The following is a 19,512-nucleotide window of genomic DNA, read 5'->3' on the forward strand; positions in this document are numbered from 1 at the left end:
ACGCGTGGAGAGGATGCGGCGGTGAGCGCCTCAGCGGGTATTTAGGTGGGGTAAGTGTTGTTTGCTTGTTTGTCTTGTCCAGCATTTGGTGTTGTTGCTGCTTGAGGAAAGGGCTACTGCCCTGAAACAGCTTTCGCTTTTAAATACACATCATCATTCCTGAATACATTGCCTCCAGTGCTGTTCTTTTTGGAGTGGTATATATATATATATTTATACTGTGTATGTATGTATATATATATATATATATATATATAAACACTCACTTCTTCCACAATAGAAAAAAGAGAATTAGACCAGCACTCACGTTTAGTAGGTGAAAAAAAGGGGTTTTATTCCTGACAAACCATCTGGATAAACCCACTGCTACAGTCCGCCCGACAGCCGTTTCAACGCTCTATGGTTTTCATCAGGGGCAACTGTCACTCTGCCCGGAGTCCTTTTAAATAGCAGAGAGGGCACCGAGAGTTTTAAACAGGAAGTCCGTCACTTGGAGGCAGCGCGTCATAGCAGCTGCCTGATTGGCTTCTTCCGTGCACGTGGGTTACGTTGCCATAATAAACAAACCCGGCTCTCTCCTTAGTAACCCGCTCCGGCAGTGCGACGTTCATGTAGTGCAGGCAGATCAGTATTCAGCGTACAGTGGCAGACAGGTGAAGTTGCTGCTGTCTGTGTCTCCAGCCATAAGCTTGTCTGTAGAGTGATTAACCCCACAGTGCGCCTACAGTATGGAGAAACGACAGCCCGGAAATATAAACCAATAAACAATCTGAAATATAATGTAGGTGGACAAACTATATTGACTTGCACAGCAATGGTATAATAGCACTCGGGATATAGTGTCTCAATCACTAAATGCAGTGCAGTGCCATTGCGCTGATAAATCACAACAATAGATGAATGACAACGAAAGTAGTTAGTCACAAATCTTTTAAGTAGCCAACGTGAGAGACAATAGTAAGTGCCGTGTGGTATCAGGAGCATAAGAGGAATACAGTGAACATCACCTGTGGGTCAGGATTTGTCCCTTGGTACAATACCCAGTATTCCCATGTTGTCTCCAAGCATGGTACTAACTGGGCCCAACACTGCTTAATTGCCAAGTTCGGACGGGATCGGATGGTTTCCAGTGTGGTATGATTGTATCGGACAGATGTGCCCCTATATAATTAATACACAGTGTGACAGTGCCATCCCTCATCTCTCGACCATATTGCGTCACAGTCCTGTATAATAATGTACAAGAATGGACGCCACTATTGATGCCAGTGTCTGAGAGACAAACCAGGGGAGACACAGTAGGGAGGGGTGGGGAAAACACACCGAGTTCCTTGATACAACACCCAGTATTCCCACCTTGTCTCCAAGTGTGGTACTGACTAGGCCCATCACTGCTTAATTGCCAAGATCAGACGGGATCGGATGGGATCCAGTGTGATATGGTAGTATCAATCTCCATGGTATGTAAGATATAACCTACGAGTGCCAGGGGGGCATTGAACATAGGAACCAATTGTTATTCGGAGAGATACAGGACAATCAGGCATCAGCAGGTGACAATTGATGAAAACATATCGTTTATGATAAAACATGACACACGGCGGTGTCTCAGAAAAGTAAACCAAAAAGATTGGACTCTATACAGTGATGTACAGAGTCAGAGGAAGCATCCTAGGTGGAATTCTTCATTGAGCCCATTGGGGGCCAATGTTTGTAATCTATCAATCCATTGATGTTCCCTTTGTAGTAGGATTTTGTTGCGATCACCACCCCTTTGGAGCGGTGGGATTTGGTCCAAAATGCAACACTTGAGTTGGTTGATAGTATGCTTTGCCTCCCTGAAATGTCTTGCCACAGGTAGATTTGAAAAGTCACTTGAGGCCCCACCTAGGGTGATGCTCTTCTTGATTGTGGAACGATGTTGGCTTAAGCGCTCCTTTAGCATTCTGCTAGTCTTTCCAACATAAAGCAGATTGCATGGACATTTCAACACATAGACCACAAATTTACTGTTGCAGTCAAGTCTTTGTTTAATAGTATACGTCTTGTTATCCTGAGGGTTAATCAACCGATTGCCAAGTAGCAAGAAAGGACAGTTTGGGCAACCTGTGCATTTATAAACCCATGTTTTGATAGTCAACCAGTGAGAGGGTGTTTTCTTTTTTCTCTTAGAGAAATCTGTTACAACCAGCATGTCTTTCAAATTGGGTTCTCTTTAGTATGCGAATCGTGGTGGTTGTGGGATAGCTTTTGACAGACTTGGATCTGTGCTAATAAGATGCCAATGTTCATGGATCTTATTGCGAATGAATTTAGAAGCAGTGGTATACATACTGACAAAGTTAAATCTGTCGTTGTCTCTGTTGGGGGAAGTGTCTACTAGATAGGAGTTCCTCTCTCCTTATTTGGCCAATCTTTGTAAGTACCAGATCAATCTCCTCCTTTGAGTATCCACGATCGAGAAAGCGTTGACTCATTGATTGTAGAGCAGATGGTATAGCAGAAGGGTCAGAGGTGATACGTATCACCCTGAGGAGCTGTCGCTTTTAAATACACATCATCATTCCTGAATACATTGCCTCCAGTGCTGTTCTTTTTGGAGTGGTATTTATATATATATATTTATACTGTGTATGTATATATATATATATATATATATATATATATATATAAAGTACTGTGTGCCCGGCACTCACTCTTAACGATTATAGATGCTGCGGTGCCCTCCTGGAGGCAAATACCTCTGGCTACAGATGAGGAAAAGAGGCGGCACTCAAACAGATGTCTTAAGCAGGTAACAACGTGGTCAGTTTAATCCGACATGTTTCGGGGTAATCACCCCGTCCTCAGGGTCATCATGATGACCCCGAGGATGGGGTGATTACCTCGAAACATGTCGGATTAAACTGACCACGTTGTTACCTGCTTAAGACGTCTGTTTGAGTGCTGCCTCTTTTCCTCATCTATATATATATATATATATATATATAGTATGATTAAAAAGAATACATTGTATTAAGACAACTCAGCAACTCAGAAATCGCTGCAATTTGTTGAGTTGTGGTTTGTTCCGAGTTTATAAACCGATATGTGAGATCAGTTGTATTGTGGGTTGAGTGTATTTTGAAAGAACAGGAAATAAAGCCTCAAGGTCACTGTTATTGATAAATAACTGAATTACCTGGTGCTTTTGTAAGCATTGTGCTGTACTACTACTTACTATAACTGTCAATAATAGCTATAAAAAGGTATATTTGTAAAAGTAGTTAATGTCAGCTATTGACAAATCTGCAAGGTCATAGAGAGAGTTAGCAGAGATTAGAGTAGAGATGGTAGTAGTTCTTATTTTGACTTGGAGCCATAATTGTAATAGTGATTAAGAACCTCTTGAAGAATCAACTCTCATCAAATGAGAAAAAATAAACTCTATCAGCACATCCTTTATCTTTATCTGTGATACTCCATTCTCTATAGAAACTGGTATGTGTTTGTGCACAGAGACTGTCAGTAGAAATCATTTCGTAGCTATACAGCTAACACCTTCTCTAAATTTGTGCAATTAAATCTATATTACTTTTACTATTTCACACATTTATTGGTTAACACCTATTTCCACATTTTTAGTCTGTGGATGTTTTCTGTAAGTGGGCAAAAATCTGTAATTCAGGGTTCACATATAGTACAGTATATGAATGATTGTGAACAGTAAAATGCATGCATTCAAGAGGAGGAATACAGGTAATCCTGCAACTAGCAATGTGTCTGAGTCCAAATTGACATGAATATCTGTTTCTGTTCAGCATCAACTATTAATCCTTTATCAGATTGCTGTGAAATGTTATTGATTGAGGTTCTAATGACAACTTAACAGATAAAGGTTTTGCCTTTAGGAATCTTACCTCCATAGTATTAAAAGCTTTCCTATCATTCAGGAAACCACTGATTTTTTTTTTCCTCGGGTCTTACCATCTTAGAAAATCTAGATCAATCCATCAAGATACATTGCAAAAAACCTTGGTATTGCACTGCTCTATCTAAATGGTCTGTAAAACTTTAATTGGATAATGTACAAATGAAAGACGCAAAATGCATCTCCAAAAATATAGATGGATACCTAAACTTTGACGTCTCTAAGTAGGTGAAAAATTAAAAATCCTCTTTTTTTATGTAAAAGTGGTTGTGTGCTCCTGTGCACACCAATAGATGCACCTAAAAGTCCACATTCTCAAACACTGTATTTCAACTGAATGACTTTAAGCCACGATATGTTGAATATGAAATTGGCAAAGGCTTTTGTAGTTGGAACATCATAATTACTTATGCGTTTTCCAGTAATGCACATGTATAAAAAGAAGAAACAATTATGGTGTTTTATTCATGATAATAAACACCAATGAATTCATTTTATAGCAAAACAACTGTTTTAATAAATAAATTATTTAAAAACAATGTAAGTACAGTATATTGGTAGACACTACAGGATTTATCTTATATGAGGGTCTGTCATAAAGACTGCTTCTCATACTACAATAAATCCCCAGTCACAATTACAATGTATACATATTTGCTTTTGGTTTGTCTATTCAAAAATTCACCTCTCCTGTAGGTGGTAAATAAGTGTCTCTGGTGATACAGTTCTAATACCCAATCCATGTCAATGCATTTAGATGACAAAAATAATTATTAAGGTAGATGGGGATAGATTACATTTATATAGTATATACTGGGCAGGGAAAATATACAATCACATGAAAAATAACATAGAAACATAGGAGTATATTTACTAAAGCTTCTAAAAATGAAAAGTGGTCATATTACCCATAGCAACCAATCAGATTCTGTCTATTATATTCTCGGATGCAATAGTGAAATGGTAGACATAATCTGATTGGTTGCTATGGGCCACATCACCACTTTTTATTTTTCAAAGTTTTAGTAAATTTACCCCATAGAATTTGTGGCAGATAAGAACCATTTGGCCCATCTAGTCTGTACAGTTATTAAGGTTACGGGTTAGAGTTGGATTAACAGGTACTACAATAGTTGGGGATAATAGATACTTATACTCGGGGAGAAGATGTACTTACCATATATGGGCATAACAGGTACTAACCTTGCTTGAGGATAACAGATACATACTGTACACAAACCTCACACAACTTTTCCAGGCGCTAATGAATTTATGTGTACATACACTCAAGTACATGTAATTAGAGTGCCAATATTTTAGTACATATACTGAGCAGCAGTTAGGTCCAGCTGTCTTTGTACACACAGCTAATAGTAATGGCAACTAAAGTCACCTATACTAGAGGAAAAACACAATTTTGCTAATGACTTACTGCGCTAATAAAAATTCAGGAGCATACCGTACACAGAGATATTACCATACTTGAGGATAACAGGAACTACAACATTCAGGGACAACAGGTACTTATCATAGTCAGCAATAACAGGTACTTACATAGAAACATAGAATTTGATGGCTGATAACAACCATTTGGTCAATCTAGTCTGCCTTTTTAGGGTGCAGTGATTAGGTTAGAGTTGGATTAGGGGTTTGATTTAGAGGTTTGATTAGGGTATTAGTGTTTTAATATTAGGGTCAGGGTTCAGATTAAGAGTAATGGTTGAGGTGTTAATGTTAGGGTTGTATGTTTAATTGTGAGGGTTTGGGGTATTAGAGTTAGGATCTAAGGTTAAGGGTAAGAGTTAGAGTATTAGGGTTAGAGTATTAGAGTTTGAGATTAGGATTAATAATCATTTTATTTATATAGAGCACTTTCTCTAATAGAACTCAAAGCACATAAGGGTGAGGGTTAGGGTATTAGTTTTATGATTAAGGGTTAGGGTATTAGGGTGAGAGTTAGGGTATGTCAAGAGATACTCATGGCTAAATCACGAGGTCCAGCTGGAAAGAGAGTCCAGGGTGGAATTTTAAGGTAGGGGAGGGGAGCTAGTCAAGAATGAAGCAATATCAAAATTCAGGTGTGTATTTATACACATAGCATGGGATATACATGGGGAATAGCTCTAGCCTGCACACCCTAGTGGTTGTAATGAGAGGTGCTACAGTACCTGCTGAGATTAATAGTATGGCATATTATGGCAACAGCTCTTGATTGGCTGCCGGGTCCCTTTAGTGACATTAGTCACGTGAAGGCTGGCAGTCTCATAGTAGCAGTGCATGTGAGTACACATAATCCACTACATGTTCGGTGATGCGGGTTTCCTGTGTTTTTTTTTACCACTGGAATGCCTACATAGACCAAAGAGAACTGATCTACACTGGATTAGGTAAGTATAGTTTTTTTTTTTACAGGTGACCTATGGATTTCTACAGGAACAAGTGGACATGAATGTAAGTATGAGTGTGTGTGTGTGTGTGTGTGTGTGTGTGTGTTTGTGTGTAAGTATGCCTTAATAAAGGGATTACATATGTTTTACAGATGGACGGGATGCAGCTGTCAATATCCCGACAGCAGCATCTTGCCCACCAGAATACCGGCAGTAGTGTGAGCACTAAGAGTCCCCTTGTGGGCTTGGTGGCTCGCTGTGCTCACCACAGGATCTATTAATGCTCTTTGGGTGTTGTGGACACCCACGAGTGGGAATAGCCTTGGTGCGCGCAGGATTCCGGCTGGCGGTATTGTCGGCTGTCAGTATTTCGTTGTTGGTATCCTTATCTCACACTTTCATATTGTGTAATATTGTTTTTACAGTAGGGATACATGTACCAGCAGGCCCTTTAATGGCCCACATGCTAGTTCTCCAAATACAAGCATGCGAGTGACCGGTCCTAGAGCCTGGTGCTGGTTCTTACTGGGGGACCCCTACACATTTTTATTCTTGGTATTTTAAGAACCAGAACCAGCTCTAAGATCCCAGGGCTGGTTGTACTTAGAAATGGGGACCCCCACAGAGTTGTTTTTTATTTTTTTATATAATTGTTTCTTTGCTTAAACCAACAAAGCCCTGCATGAATATCACTGATCCGGCCGGGCTTCATGCCTTCATGTTTGGCAGGGTTTCCCAAAACTCCCCCATAAAACACTGCTCTGGATTAAAAATAACATTGATATCAGAAAACATGAATGATAGAAACACGGGACCCCACCCACTATGTTCACATAAGCAGTGGGTTAGAAAAAGTAAAAAAGAGGTAAAAAAAAGTTTTAAAAGTCTGAAAAAATTGTAAAACGTTTGTACTGTTCTACGCATTGCACCCAAGTATTCTGCTCCCCAGTACACTCTGTACCCCAGTGCTCATGTGTAAAAGCAGTCCGACTCTACGCAGTGTGAGCTGAGCTGCCAATTAAAAAATAAATTTTTTATTGTTGTATAATTTTGATATCTGGTCAGATCTACAAGAATTGCCTAAAATTAGTGACACCTTTGCCGTAAATCCAACTGATATGGTCACCATGCAAATTATAGTGGAGGATTATTTTATTGATACTGTACAAATTAGCATTTCACAGAATCGCTTCGAATACTGGAAAGAAAAAAGTCAATTTGGAGACCTGTGTACAAACTGCCTTTGCATTACTTAAGCTGTCAACCCTCCAGTGTGTACTCAGAAAGAGTTTTTAGCACAACTGAGAACCTTATCAGTGATCAGCATAGGAGACAACTTCCTCAATATGTGGAAAAGATAATGTTCATTAAATTGAACTACAAATTCCATGAGGAAGACCTTTACCGGTAGTTACATCAAAATACAGAGAGTTCTGTAATAGTGGATTCTAGAGTGGGGATGAATTGATGTTATGTAAGGATGATGTACACCCTGATGAGGGTGAGGATGGTAGTGATGATGACATCTTACTGCTGCAGAGCTATTAGCCTTAAGACCATCGGTAGCTTGCTTTGTGGGGGCCAAACAAACCAAGCACTTCAGCCACAAAAGTGGCTGTCCCTGTTGCTTAAGTGCTTGGTTTGTTAAACTCTGCATATCCTTTTTAATGTCCTGTTTAAGGGTGGGTGGAAATGACCAAAGACAAGTCCATCTTGCACTACAGTAATTTTCATTTCTGCCACTGCTATGTAGCAATGTTTAGATGTGCTATAAACTGCAGTGTGTTTGTGCCACTTCTCTGTCATTTAGTAACCAGCCAGCTCGCTGCAGCCTTTGGCTCCAAGTAGATGAAAACAGTATTATGAGCTGTAAGGGGGTCAAAATTTGCTAAAAATGAGTGGAAATGACTGTTATTGAGGTTAATTATACTCCAAGAACAAAAACAAAGGCTCAGTTAAGTAATGTTAGCTTTGTTTGTCAATCTTTTGAAAAAATACAAAACCAAAACAAAAAACTATCATGGTCGAAATCCAAAACCTAATCCAAAACCACAACCGGATGATGAATTAGAACCAAAACCAGCAAAAATGGTCTGGTGCACATCTCTAATAAAAGTGTTTCAGATCACTGCTGTAGACATAAGAGTGTATTAACAAGCAACTAGTAACACTAGTAATTAGTAACTGCAGTCTGAGAATCACAGGTGCACAGTGGATTACTGAAACAGTACTGAACGAGAATTGCAGAGTATGCCGGTATGAAAGTACGGGGTTTGGTAAAAAATGCGAAGACCCAGATTTGTGACAGCTTTATTGAATCTTCAGCTGAGTTGCATTCATTGCTAACTTTTTAAAGTTCCAATGTATGTAAGACCAGGTATATATATTCTGATTTATTGAAACCAAATTTGGAGAAATTCTGGTCTAGATCAGTCCCTAAGGCTAGGTACAGACTACTTGATGCAGTTGTCTGCCAACGTGAGTTATCGGATGCAGGTTCTTAAAGACATTGGGGGTCATTCCGAGTTGTTTGCTCATTGCTATTTTTAGCAGAATTGCTAATAGGCTAAAATCTGGCAGTTCTGTGCATGCGTATGCACAGCAGGACGCACGCGTTAAGTATTTTTACACAAAACTATGCTATTTTACTCACGGGCGAACAAAGCTTTTCAATCGCTCTGCTGATCCTAGTGTGATTGACAGGAAGTGGGTGTTTCTGGGTGGAAACTGGCTGTTTTCAAAGAGTGTGCTAAAAAACGCAGGCGTGCCAGGTAAAAATGCAGGAGTGGCTGGAGAAATGGAGGAGTGACTGGCCGGACGCTGGGCGTGTTTGTGACGTCAAACCAGGAACTAAACGGACTGAGGTGATCGCAATCTAGGAGTAGGTCTGGAGCTACTCAGAAACTGCAAGGAAAAACTTAATAGCAGAATTGCTAATCTTTCGTTAGCAATTCTTCTATGCTAAGATACACTCCCAGAGGGTGGCGGCTTTGCGTTTGCATTTCTGCTAAAAGTAGCTAGCGAGCGAACAACTCGGAATGAGGGCCATTAGGAGATGCAGGTTCTTAAACATACTAAAAGATCACTACTTGTTTCAGGTAATCAAGGAACCAACTAATTTAGGACTATACTGGATCTAGTACTAACCAATAAAGTTGACATTACATCAAATATTAAAGTAGGGGAGACAAATAGCGATCATAATATGATCAAATTCGATATTAGCTTTCAAAAACATAATTATAAGGGTCAAAGTAAGACTTTTAACTTTAGAAAAGCTAATTTCATCATGCTGAAACGAGCACTAAAGGACATTGAATGGGAAATTCTGTTCCATGGTAAGAATACAGGTGAAATGGGGGATGCTTTTAAAATTTTGCTCAATGGGTCTGATTCAGACCTAATCGGTGCTGTGCATTTTCGCACAGCAGCAATCAGGTCTGAACCGTGCATACGCAGGCACCGCAGTGCACCGGCGCATGCCAGACAGCCAATGGTCGCTGGGTGGAGGGGGCGGGCTTGTGGCATTTAGCCGCCATTTATGGGGCGTGGTCTGGGCAATGCAGGCGTTCCTGTACCATTGGGGGGTGGGCCACGATGGCTGCGTGACGTCACACGTAGCTGCTGCGACCCAGGCAGTGACAAGTAGCTCCCTGCCAGCACACAGGAGCTGCGCTAGCTCGGAGCTTCTCCTGAAGTACAAAAGCATCGCTTCTGTGTGATGCTTTTGCACTTGTGCGACGGGTCAGGGACTGACATGCGGGGCAGGCTAGCCCTGTGCTGGGCGTCCACCCGCATGTCAGTAGATGTGCTAAATTAACGATAAGGTCTGAATTAGCTCCAATGAGTACACTCATGTACATTCCCATGGGCAGCAAACACAGGAGTATTAAATTAAAACCTATGTGGCTTAATAAAAGGGTTAAGGAAGAAATGGATAAAAATCATTTAAATCCGACGGGATGATGGGGTCATTCCAGTACTATAAAGAATGTAACAAAAAATGTAAAAAAAAAAAAAACAGAGCGGCTAAAATAGAAAACGAAAAGCAAATCGCTAATGAGAGTAAAACAAACCCTGAAAAGTTTTTTAAGTATATAAATGGCAAAAGGTTAAATAAGAAAAAAAATATAGGACTATTAAAGGGGGAATTGGGTGTCTTGATAAATGATGACAAAGATAAAGCAGATTAATTGAACACATTTTTTTCATCCATGTTTACTAGAGAGGACCAGTTGGGGGGAGTAGTGCAAAACAAAAGCTGTGATAGTGTCCCGTTGTTAAGTACTTGGTTAAATGAGGAAGTAATTCAGGAGCGACTAAGTAAAATTAAGATACTAAACATAATAAATATTAGGGTATAAAATACCCTTTTAAAAAATGTGTACAAATAATGCAAAAACATAAAAGAGTTGTCAATGAGTCTGGTGACATCCGATGCGCACTTCCTGGCCCGGCGCATACCACTCAGCAAAGGGCACCAGCGTGGAGAGGCGTTCTATCCGCTCTGCATCCCTGTGCTGAGTTCCCCTGCCCTGCTGATGCCGGCTGCTGCGCCTGTCAAACTCTATGACAGGCAGCGGCGCTGGCATCATGAAGCCTCCTCACCCCCTCCCCTCCTCCCCTGTCACATACTCACAGTGCAGCCAGTCACAGTGTCCTGGGCGGATCTAAAATGGGGTGGAGCTTTGCAGGAATAAGGGGCGGGGATACACAGGACCAGGCTGCATCCTGCATCACAGGAGGACGAGGTTCCAGACTTTTTCATGTAAGTGGCTGGAAAGAGTGTGTGTGTTTGTGTGTTTGTTTGTTTGTGTGTGTGTATGTGTGACAGTATGTATGTACAGTGGGGGGTCATTCTGATCCAATTGCACGCTGCACTTCTTCGTAGCTATGCGATCGGGTCGGAACTGCGCATGCGCGGCAGCTGCATTGCGCAGGTGCGTCGTCGCCGTGCAGCAACACCGCGAACGAAGAAAGCTGTCGCAGCGGCTACCACAAGAAGATTGACAGGAGGAAGGCGTTCCAGGGCGTCAACTGACCATTTTCTGAGAGTGGATCGGCGAATGCAGGCGTGTCCAGGTGTTTGGAGGGTGAATGTCTGACGTCGATTTCCGGGACCTGCATCGCTGGATCGATCACACAGGGTAACTATTACCCTGGTCTGGTTCTACACAAAACTTTTTTTGCATAGCAGGGCTGCACAAGCGTTCGCAGCCTTGCTATTACAAAAAGCCCTCCCCCATTGGCGGCGTCGAGTTGATCGCACGGGCAGCAAAAAGTTGCTACGTGCGATCACCTCAGAATGACCCCCAGTATATACATGTGTGTGTATGTATATGTGGTGTATGTGTGACTGTGCAGCATAATGTGTGCAAGCGTTACTGCCTCAGGGGGGCGTTGTGTCTTGTATAAGCGTTACTTGTACAGGGGGCATTACGTGTGCAAGTGTCACTGGTACAGGAGGCATTACGTGTGTAAGCATCACTGGTACAGGGGCCGTTACATGTGTAAGCATCAACGCTACAGGGTGCGTTATGTGTGTAAGCGTCACTGGTACAGGGGGCGTTGTGGGTGTAAGCATCACTAGTACAGAGGGCATTACGTGAGCAAGCATCACTGGTACAGGGGGCGTTACATGTGCAAGCGTCACTGCTACAGGGTGCGTTACATGTGTAAGCATCAACGCTACAGGGTGCGTTACGTGTGTAAGCGTAACTACTGCTTGGGGGTGTTATTTGTGTAAGCGTCACTGGTACAAGGGTCATTGCGTGTGTAAGAGTCACTGGTACAGGGGGCGTTACATGTGCAAGCGTCACTGGTAGCGCTACATGTGCGTGTGTAAGCGTCACTGCTACAGGGGGGCGTTACGTGTGTAAGCATCACTGCTATGGGGTGCATTATGTGTGTAAGCATCAAAGCTACAGGGTGCGGTACGTGTGTAAGCATCACTGCTGCAGGGAGCGTTACGTGTGTAATCGTCACTGGTACAGGGGTCGTTGCGTGTGTAAGCGTCACTGGTACAGGGGGCGTTACGTGTGTAAGCATCACTACTGCAGGGGGCGTTACGTGTGTAAGTCCCACTACTACAGGGAGCATTGTGTGTATAAGCATTATGTGCGCTGTCCCTTTGTAAAGTACGGGAGGGCGCAAATTTATAGTTTGCAGGGGGGCGCCGAACACCCTAGCACCGGCCCTGCGCACTCCATATCCTCTCTTGTGCCGGAGGCATGTGTGTCCTGAAAGGTACATGGCTTAAAAAGAGGGCATGGCCTTGTGAGAAATCCTGATTACATCACTCTGGGGGTGTTCCAAGTATTCCCGGAGACTAATGCCTGCACTGTTGTCTCTTCTCTATGACAAGAGCTGAGTGCTGCAGGAGAATTTCACATTGCTTAATTATCGCATGGCTGCAGGCTTAAATGCATTGATCAAAACATGAACTAAAACTCCACTATTTATTATCATTGGTTAAAATAGCAATTGCAGAGCCCCTGTGATTCCACACAGTGCAGAAATGTTCGGCACTCCAGTGTTATCCTTGTTTTTCAAAGTGCCCGGTGGCACTCTGAGGTTTTTTTCAATCAATAAATGGGCAATAAACCCCGACAATGTCAGCAACGTTTTGGCTTATAACAATAAATCGAAGTGTTGCTGCTGTATTGTTCATCTTATATAATAACAATAATCTGCCACACTTGGTTCCAGCATTGCCAGATTATCTGTTTTGCTGGACTATCATGGTATCGACAATATCCTGACTCCCTCTTAGCCTAATTCTACCCTGTAGTCTTCTCACAGTGTAACTCCCCACTCCCACAGCACTTAAACTTCTGCGGCCCAACTCCCCCACACAACCCGACTCCCCAATGCAGCTCGACCCCCCTGCAGCCTATTTAAGACCTCCCACAGCCTTACTTCCCCTCAGCACCTGATGTGTCCAAATTAAAAGAGACCATCATTGTTGCACCTGTGTATTTACGGTGGTGTTATCGACAGCATCATGACTCCCCCTTACATCCTAATTCTACCCTGTAGCCTTACCGCAGCCTATCTCCACCCCACTGCACCTAATCCTCCCGCCACCCGCCTCTCCCATGCAGCTTGACTCCTCCCACAGACTAATTAAGACCTCCTGCAGCCTAACTCCCACCCACAGCCTAACTTCACATGGTGGTGTGTTCTCCCTATGCAGGTACATGGGGGGGGGGGGGTACAGGGGGCTCCCCATGGTGGTTACAGGTTGCACTATGGAGGTGCAGATTGTAACTGATGCCTCTATCTGTCCCTACTTCCTGCTGCCTCTCTCTGTCCATATTGTATATCCTTGCTGCCACACTCTGTCCCTACATCCCTGTTGCCCTTCTCTCTGTCCCTGTGTCCCTGCTGCCTCTCTATTTGTCCCTACTTCCCTGCTGCATCTCTTCAAGTCCCTGCTGCCTCTCTCTGTTCCTATGTCCCTGCTGCCTCTTTATATATCCCTACTTTCCTGCTGCCTCTCTCTGTCCCTATGCACCAGCTACCTATTTTTGTTCTAACTGTATGTCTATGCTGCCTCTCTCTGTACCTACATCTCTGCTGCCTCTGTCCCTAAGTCCCTTCTGTCTCTTTCTGTTCCCATTGTATGTACCTGCTGCCTCTGTCTGTCTCTACATCCCTGCTACCCCTATTTTGTCCTTATGTCCCTGCTGCCTCAGCCTTTGTCCCTATGTTCCTGCTGCCTATCTTTCCATACTACCCCTATTTTGTCCTTATGTCCCTGCTGCCTCAGCCTTTGTCCCTATGTTCCTGCTGCCTATCTTTCCATACCTATGTGCCTGCAGCCTCTCTATCTGTACCTACGTCCTTACTGCTTCTCTCTGTCCTTACATCCCTGCTGCCTATCTCTGTCCATATGTCTTTGCCGGCACTCTTTCTCTGTGTCCCTGCCACCACTCTCTCTGTCTCTATGTACCTGCTGTTTCTATCATGTACTGTATCAGGGATGCAGTTAAAATGCCGGCTGTCAGGATCCCAGCAGCTGAAATTCCGACATTGGAATCAAGAAACCTGTCAGTATGCCAACGCTGGAATCCTGAAAGGGTCAGGAGACTGATGCCAGTATCCCAACAGCCAATATCCTGACAGTAAACATAGCGGATGGGTTAGGGTGAGGGCCAGGGGGATAAGTCTAGGCACCACCCAGGGGGGGTTAGGGTTATGCTGCGGGGCCAAATTTAGTAGTTGCTTTTTGTATTGAGAGAGTGAAGAAATTATAATTGGTGCACCTAAGTAAAGACAACATCAGCACTAAAAATGTTTAGGCTCTTCCTAGTCACAGTGGTGCCTGTGGTTGCAAGATAATGTTTAATTTTACTTGATGTGCCAAAAACACCCAGATGTCCTAGACAGTCAAGCCCTATTTTCAGCATTTATGTTGTGTGTGAGGCAGTGGCGTAACTTCATCATTCTTCAGATGCCGGAGGCAAGATAAATGTTAGCCCCATCCTTCACAAGAATAGATGTCATGAGGAAAGGTACTATGTTTATATAACTTCATAATCAAAGATCAAAGATTTAAAAGTAAAACCCTAAAGGGCACCTTAACCTAAAACACAAGTTGCAACAGATCTTTCATTATCAGACATAAATAAAAATCTTTACACACATTGAAGAGATATCTGGAAATTCTCCTCAGAATTCATGAACAGCTTGAATCCCCACTACTTTGCACTGCACATAATGCACCCCTCATACTAGTAGCTTGTGGGTCCTATTAGCCCTGTGTCCACCTCATAATATATGTAATGGCAGCTGTCTCAGTCCTTTATTATAACTAGTGGCCTACTGTATTGCTGGGTACACACTAGACAATATTGTGAATGATGTGCCGATTCTGACGAATTGGATTGACACATTAATCAAATCATCCAGTGTGTACACATAATGTCGTTGAAGATGCGCACTCCTGTGCATCATCATCAACATCCTCCATCAGACCTGCATGCAGTTCCAATGGGTGACATCGCCAGTGAAGGCCATGCTTCCGAATGCAGCATTGGCCCCAGAAATTGCTGTCAGAATTAACAAGTGTTCATGCACTTCCTGATGCTGGCTTCCCCATTGGATCCCATCACAGTCGATATCGCTGTGTACACACATCTTCTAGTGTGTAACCAGAATTTTGTGTCCTCATAAAAGATTAATTACTCCTGTATCTCCCTTTTAGTATAACTAGGGGCCCCTGTGTCCCCTACTTCACATGGCCCCTGTGATAATCTGCCACTCCAGACACCTTGGCCCCTGTCTATTTTTTCCCTTGGCCTCTGTGTAAACCATGTTCCCCTTTCACTTGATCCTAGTCTCTCATTTCCCCCCGACTTGTTTCATACTGTTTCCCCATGTTTCCTTGTCTCTCCCATTGCCTTGGCTCGTGATTCCCTATGTTGCCATTTCCTTGGCCCCTGTATGAGCCATGTTCCTCCCCTTACATTGACCCCTGTGTGAACCATGTAATAAAAATAAATAAATAATAATAATAATAATAATAATAATAATTTTATTTATATAGCGCTCTTTCTCCAACAGGACTCAAGGTGCTTTACAGAAATCAACAACAATGCACATAATACAGAAGATTTATGTAATACATAAAAAAATAAACCTCACAGACATAAAACAAAACCTTGAGCACACAGAAAGAATAATGTATGATTGGTGTAGGCATTTTGGGTAATAACTTCCAAGGGTTGTGTAATCCACCCTCACAAGGTACCAGGTGTGGCAGCCATCTTGGGCGCACTGCGTAGGATTACCCCGGATGGAATAGTCTACCCATAGAAGAGATAACACATAATGGGGAGATTGCAGAGTCCTAAGGTTCAGAGTAGGGTTCCAACAAAACCATAAGGTCCATGTATTTTTCATCCCATTCACAAGTGCACCAGATAATGCAGCCATGTTGGGCGCACTACAAAGGTTACACTGTGGGAGATGAGCCATACAAGGTCGAAATGCATGTATTGGAAAACTGTCACATGTGTAGGAGAATTCTATACCCTGCATGAAAAGATCCAAATAAAGCACACCCTGCCCATAGAGGTACCACCAGAGGCAATCATCTGGGGTGCACTGTGTAGGTTGCTGCTGGCAGGGTGTGCAATCAATGGAGGTAAATATTACAGGAATAGCAAACAGTGGGGTGGAAGTATGCTGTAATAATAAAAAGAAGAGAAAAACACATTTGCAGGAAATGTAATAACATTATTTTGCGAAAATTATAAAAGTCCTGGTCTCATGGAAGCACTGAGGGTGGGTGTGAGAACGTGGGGAGCACACTAATGTCCAATGGAAATGCACCTGCAAAGTCTGGTCCTGGTGCTCACGCTCTTCAGTTCCCTGATCAACTTGAGGGGTAGGCCTGGGGGCAGTCATGATGTTCTTGTACAGAGGAGTAGTAGACATTGGTCCTGGTGTTCTCATGGCAGAGGTGAGGAGATGCCACATAATGATACTGAGTTGCAGTGTTTTGAGAACTAGTTTAATTAACGATTTATGTACCTTTCCTTCCACATGTGAGAGCCATGTACCCCCTCTTCCTTTGTCCTGTGTAAGCCATGCCTCCCCCCAGGGCCATAACTATGCGTGTGCCAGGTGTGCCTGGCACAAAGCGCAGTTGCCCTGAGGGCGCAAGGGCCAGCGGCATGTAATGAGTCAAATTTACTCATTACATGCCGCCTCTGCTGTGTGCGCCATGCTGTTGAGGAGAGAGCAGCAGCCGCGCCGGAGGCAGGGAAGGAGGAGGAGGGAGGGAGACTGGAGCCGCAGCAATGCAATGTAATTGGTAGTAGTGCTGCTGTGGATGCTGGGATGCGGTTCCTTCATCCCAGCAATCACAGCAGCGCCGGGCAGCCAATACGGAAGGAGAGGGGACAGCTGCAGCAGCGCTACTACCAATTACATAGCACTGCTGCAGCTCCAGTCCTCCTCCTCCTCCTTCTACCCTGCCTCTGGAGCTGTCAGCACGAGGAGCCTGACTGCCAGCGGGGAGAGATGGTAAGTATATCTCTCTGTCTCTGTCTCTCTCTCTCTCTCTTTCTCTCTCTCTCTCTCTCTCTCTCTCTCTATTTCTCTCTCTATTTCTCTCTGCTGCAATGTGTAAAAAGGGGGACTGGCTGCCGTAATGTGTAAAAAGGGGGACGCTGTCTGCCGCAATTTGTAAAAAGTGGGACTGGCTGCCGTTATTTGTAAAAAGGGGGATGCTGTCTGCTGTAATGTGTAGAAAGGGGATGCTGTCTGCCGTAATGTGTAAAAAGGAGGATGCTGTCTTCTGTAATGTGTAAATAGGGGGACTGTCTGCCGTAATGTGTAAAAAGGGGGACACTGTCTGCCATAATGTGTAAAAAAGGGGACACAGTCTGCTGTAATGTGTACAAAAGGGGACTCTGCCGTAACGTGTAAAAAGGGGACGCTGTCTGCCGTAATGTGTAAAAAGGGGGCTGCTGTCTGCTGATAAAGCTAAATATTTATCTTATAACATTCACTATATATGGGTAAGAGACTCAGTACGCAATTGGCGTATGGGGTACCGTAAGGGTACGCACTTAGCGTAACAGACGCTTAGCCGTGGTCGAGACGCACATGCGGCATGCTCGCTCACAGCTTAACACTTGGTGTCGAGCACGCTATAGGCGACCGACTACCGTAATGATACACTACCAGCGTAGTGGACGCTCGTGACCACGAGGGGAACACGAGCGGCGCAGACGCTCACGGGATGACACTCAGTAAACCTTGTATGCAACTCAATGAAAGGCTGAGCCTATACTGTAAACCTTGGTTTTGTAATGTGAGCACAATGCAATGCTAATTAACCTCTATTGTATGAAAGCCTCTTGAGCGATTGAGACGCTCTGAATACTCTCAGCAATGTAATAAACACACAATACCTTGCTAAGGTTCCAAAACCTTTACTAACAATATCTAGCTATGTAAAAAGGGGAAAACAGTTAACAATTCATACACTACAAACTAACATCAATATCTAAGCAGAATAACTACACATAAATATACAATAGCGTCACAATCTTATACAATAACAGAGAGAGAGAGTATAGCAAATACAAACAGGGAATAAGTTGGTCACAGAGAGTACTTACACACTGGGAATGAATCGCAGGCGCAATCTGGTTACCAGCTCCTGGTTAGTCAATGATGAAAACCGTTGTGGGGAGAGACCTGAGCTGCTCCAGGCTGGCTGTTTATATATACACTACATACAGTACACTACAAAGGGCCCTACCATCTCATTGTTCATTGGACACAGGAATCTGTCTTCATATTACAACAAAAGGTCATAGGTTTGTTTGAACAGGTGGGCAGTGACTATATCAAACTGCTCAGGTGGGAGGGAATCTCAGAATTCCCGCCGCATGGATAATGAACCGCAAATATAGTAAATGTCCAGAAACTACTAATAGACATAACTATACGCAGGAGCGATTAATCTTTACCTAACCAGCACCGGATTGTTTCTAATAAAATGTTCTTTAGTTAGGTACCAAACACAACTGCTCAAACCCTGTCTGACCCTTCGTACCATGCAAAGAGGAATTCCTCTGTCCAGCAACCAGTTACATTAAACAAACACTGTTATTATTAAGGGGAACATTACCTATAAAACCTTCTATTTGAATTTATTATGTAACAATAGAGGCGCCTGCTAGACGCACACAAACTCTACCGTAAATGCACATACCATGCGCTCGAGCGCATGGCCGAGGAGGCGCCGTCACGCACCTGCGAATATGCGCACGCACGGGAGAGAATGCGTACGTGCAGCGGCACGCGCATGGGGTGGATATATGGCAACGTGTAGCATGATATTTTTCCGACTTTGACAGTCCACCCTTTGGCAGTCATCAATAACTGCCACTTCCTAAAACAGTTCAAACAAAAGAAAAATATATGTCATCATGTAAATACCATTTTATGATTGGGAAAAGGGAGGAGAGGAGAAGGTGGGAAAAAGGTATGACCTAGTGAGATAGTAGAAGCATGTGTGTATGAATCCATGTTTGAGGGGTCATGTATCATCGTGCCGTACGTGTTTTAAATCAAGCTTCAAGGTATTGCGAAGTATACATTTGAATTCCTTCTTATCCCGTATCAAGGGGGAGCACATTTAGTTGATGATACATGAATGTATCATGTATGTGAGTGCTGATATCTGTGTCT

General features: G+C 43.2%; 2 pseudogenes; both read right to left on the reverse strand.

Moving 5' to 3' along the window:
• Positions 1–1,028: 1,028 nt before the first annotated feature.
• On the reverse strand, positions 1,029–1,148 carry LOC134931461 (5S ribosomal RNA; annotated as a pseudogene).
• A 183-nt stretch (positions 1,149–1,331) lies between these two features.
• Positions 1,332–1,451, reverse strand: LOC134930372 (5S ribosomal RNA; annotated as a pseudogene).
• Positions 1,452–19,512: the final 18,061 nt, after the last annotated feature.

This window comes from Pseudophryne corroboree, chromosome 5 (assembly GCF_028390025.1).
Source record: "Pseudophryne corroboree isolate aPseCor3 chromosome 5, aPseCor3.hap2, whole genome shotgun sequence".
NCBI classification, from domain to species: domain Eukaryota; kingdom Metazoa; phylum Chordata; class Amphibia; order Anura; family Myobatrachidae; genus Pseudophryne; species Pseudophryne corroboree.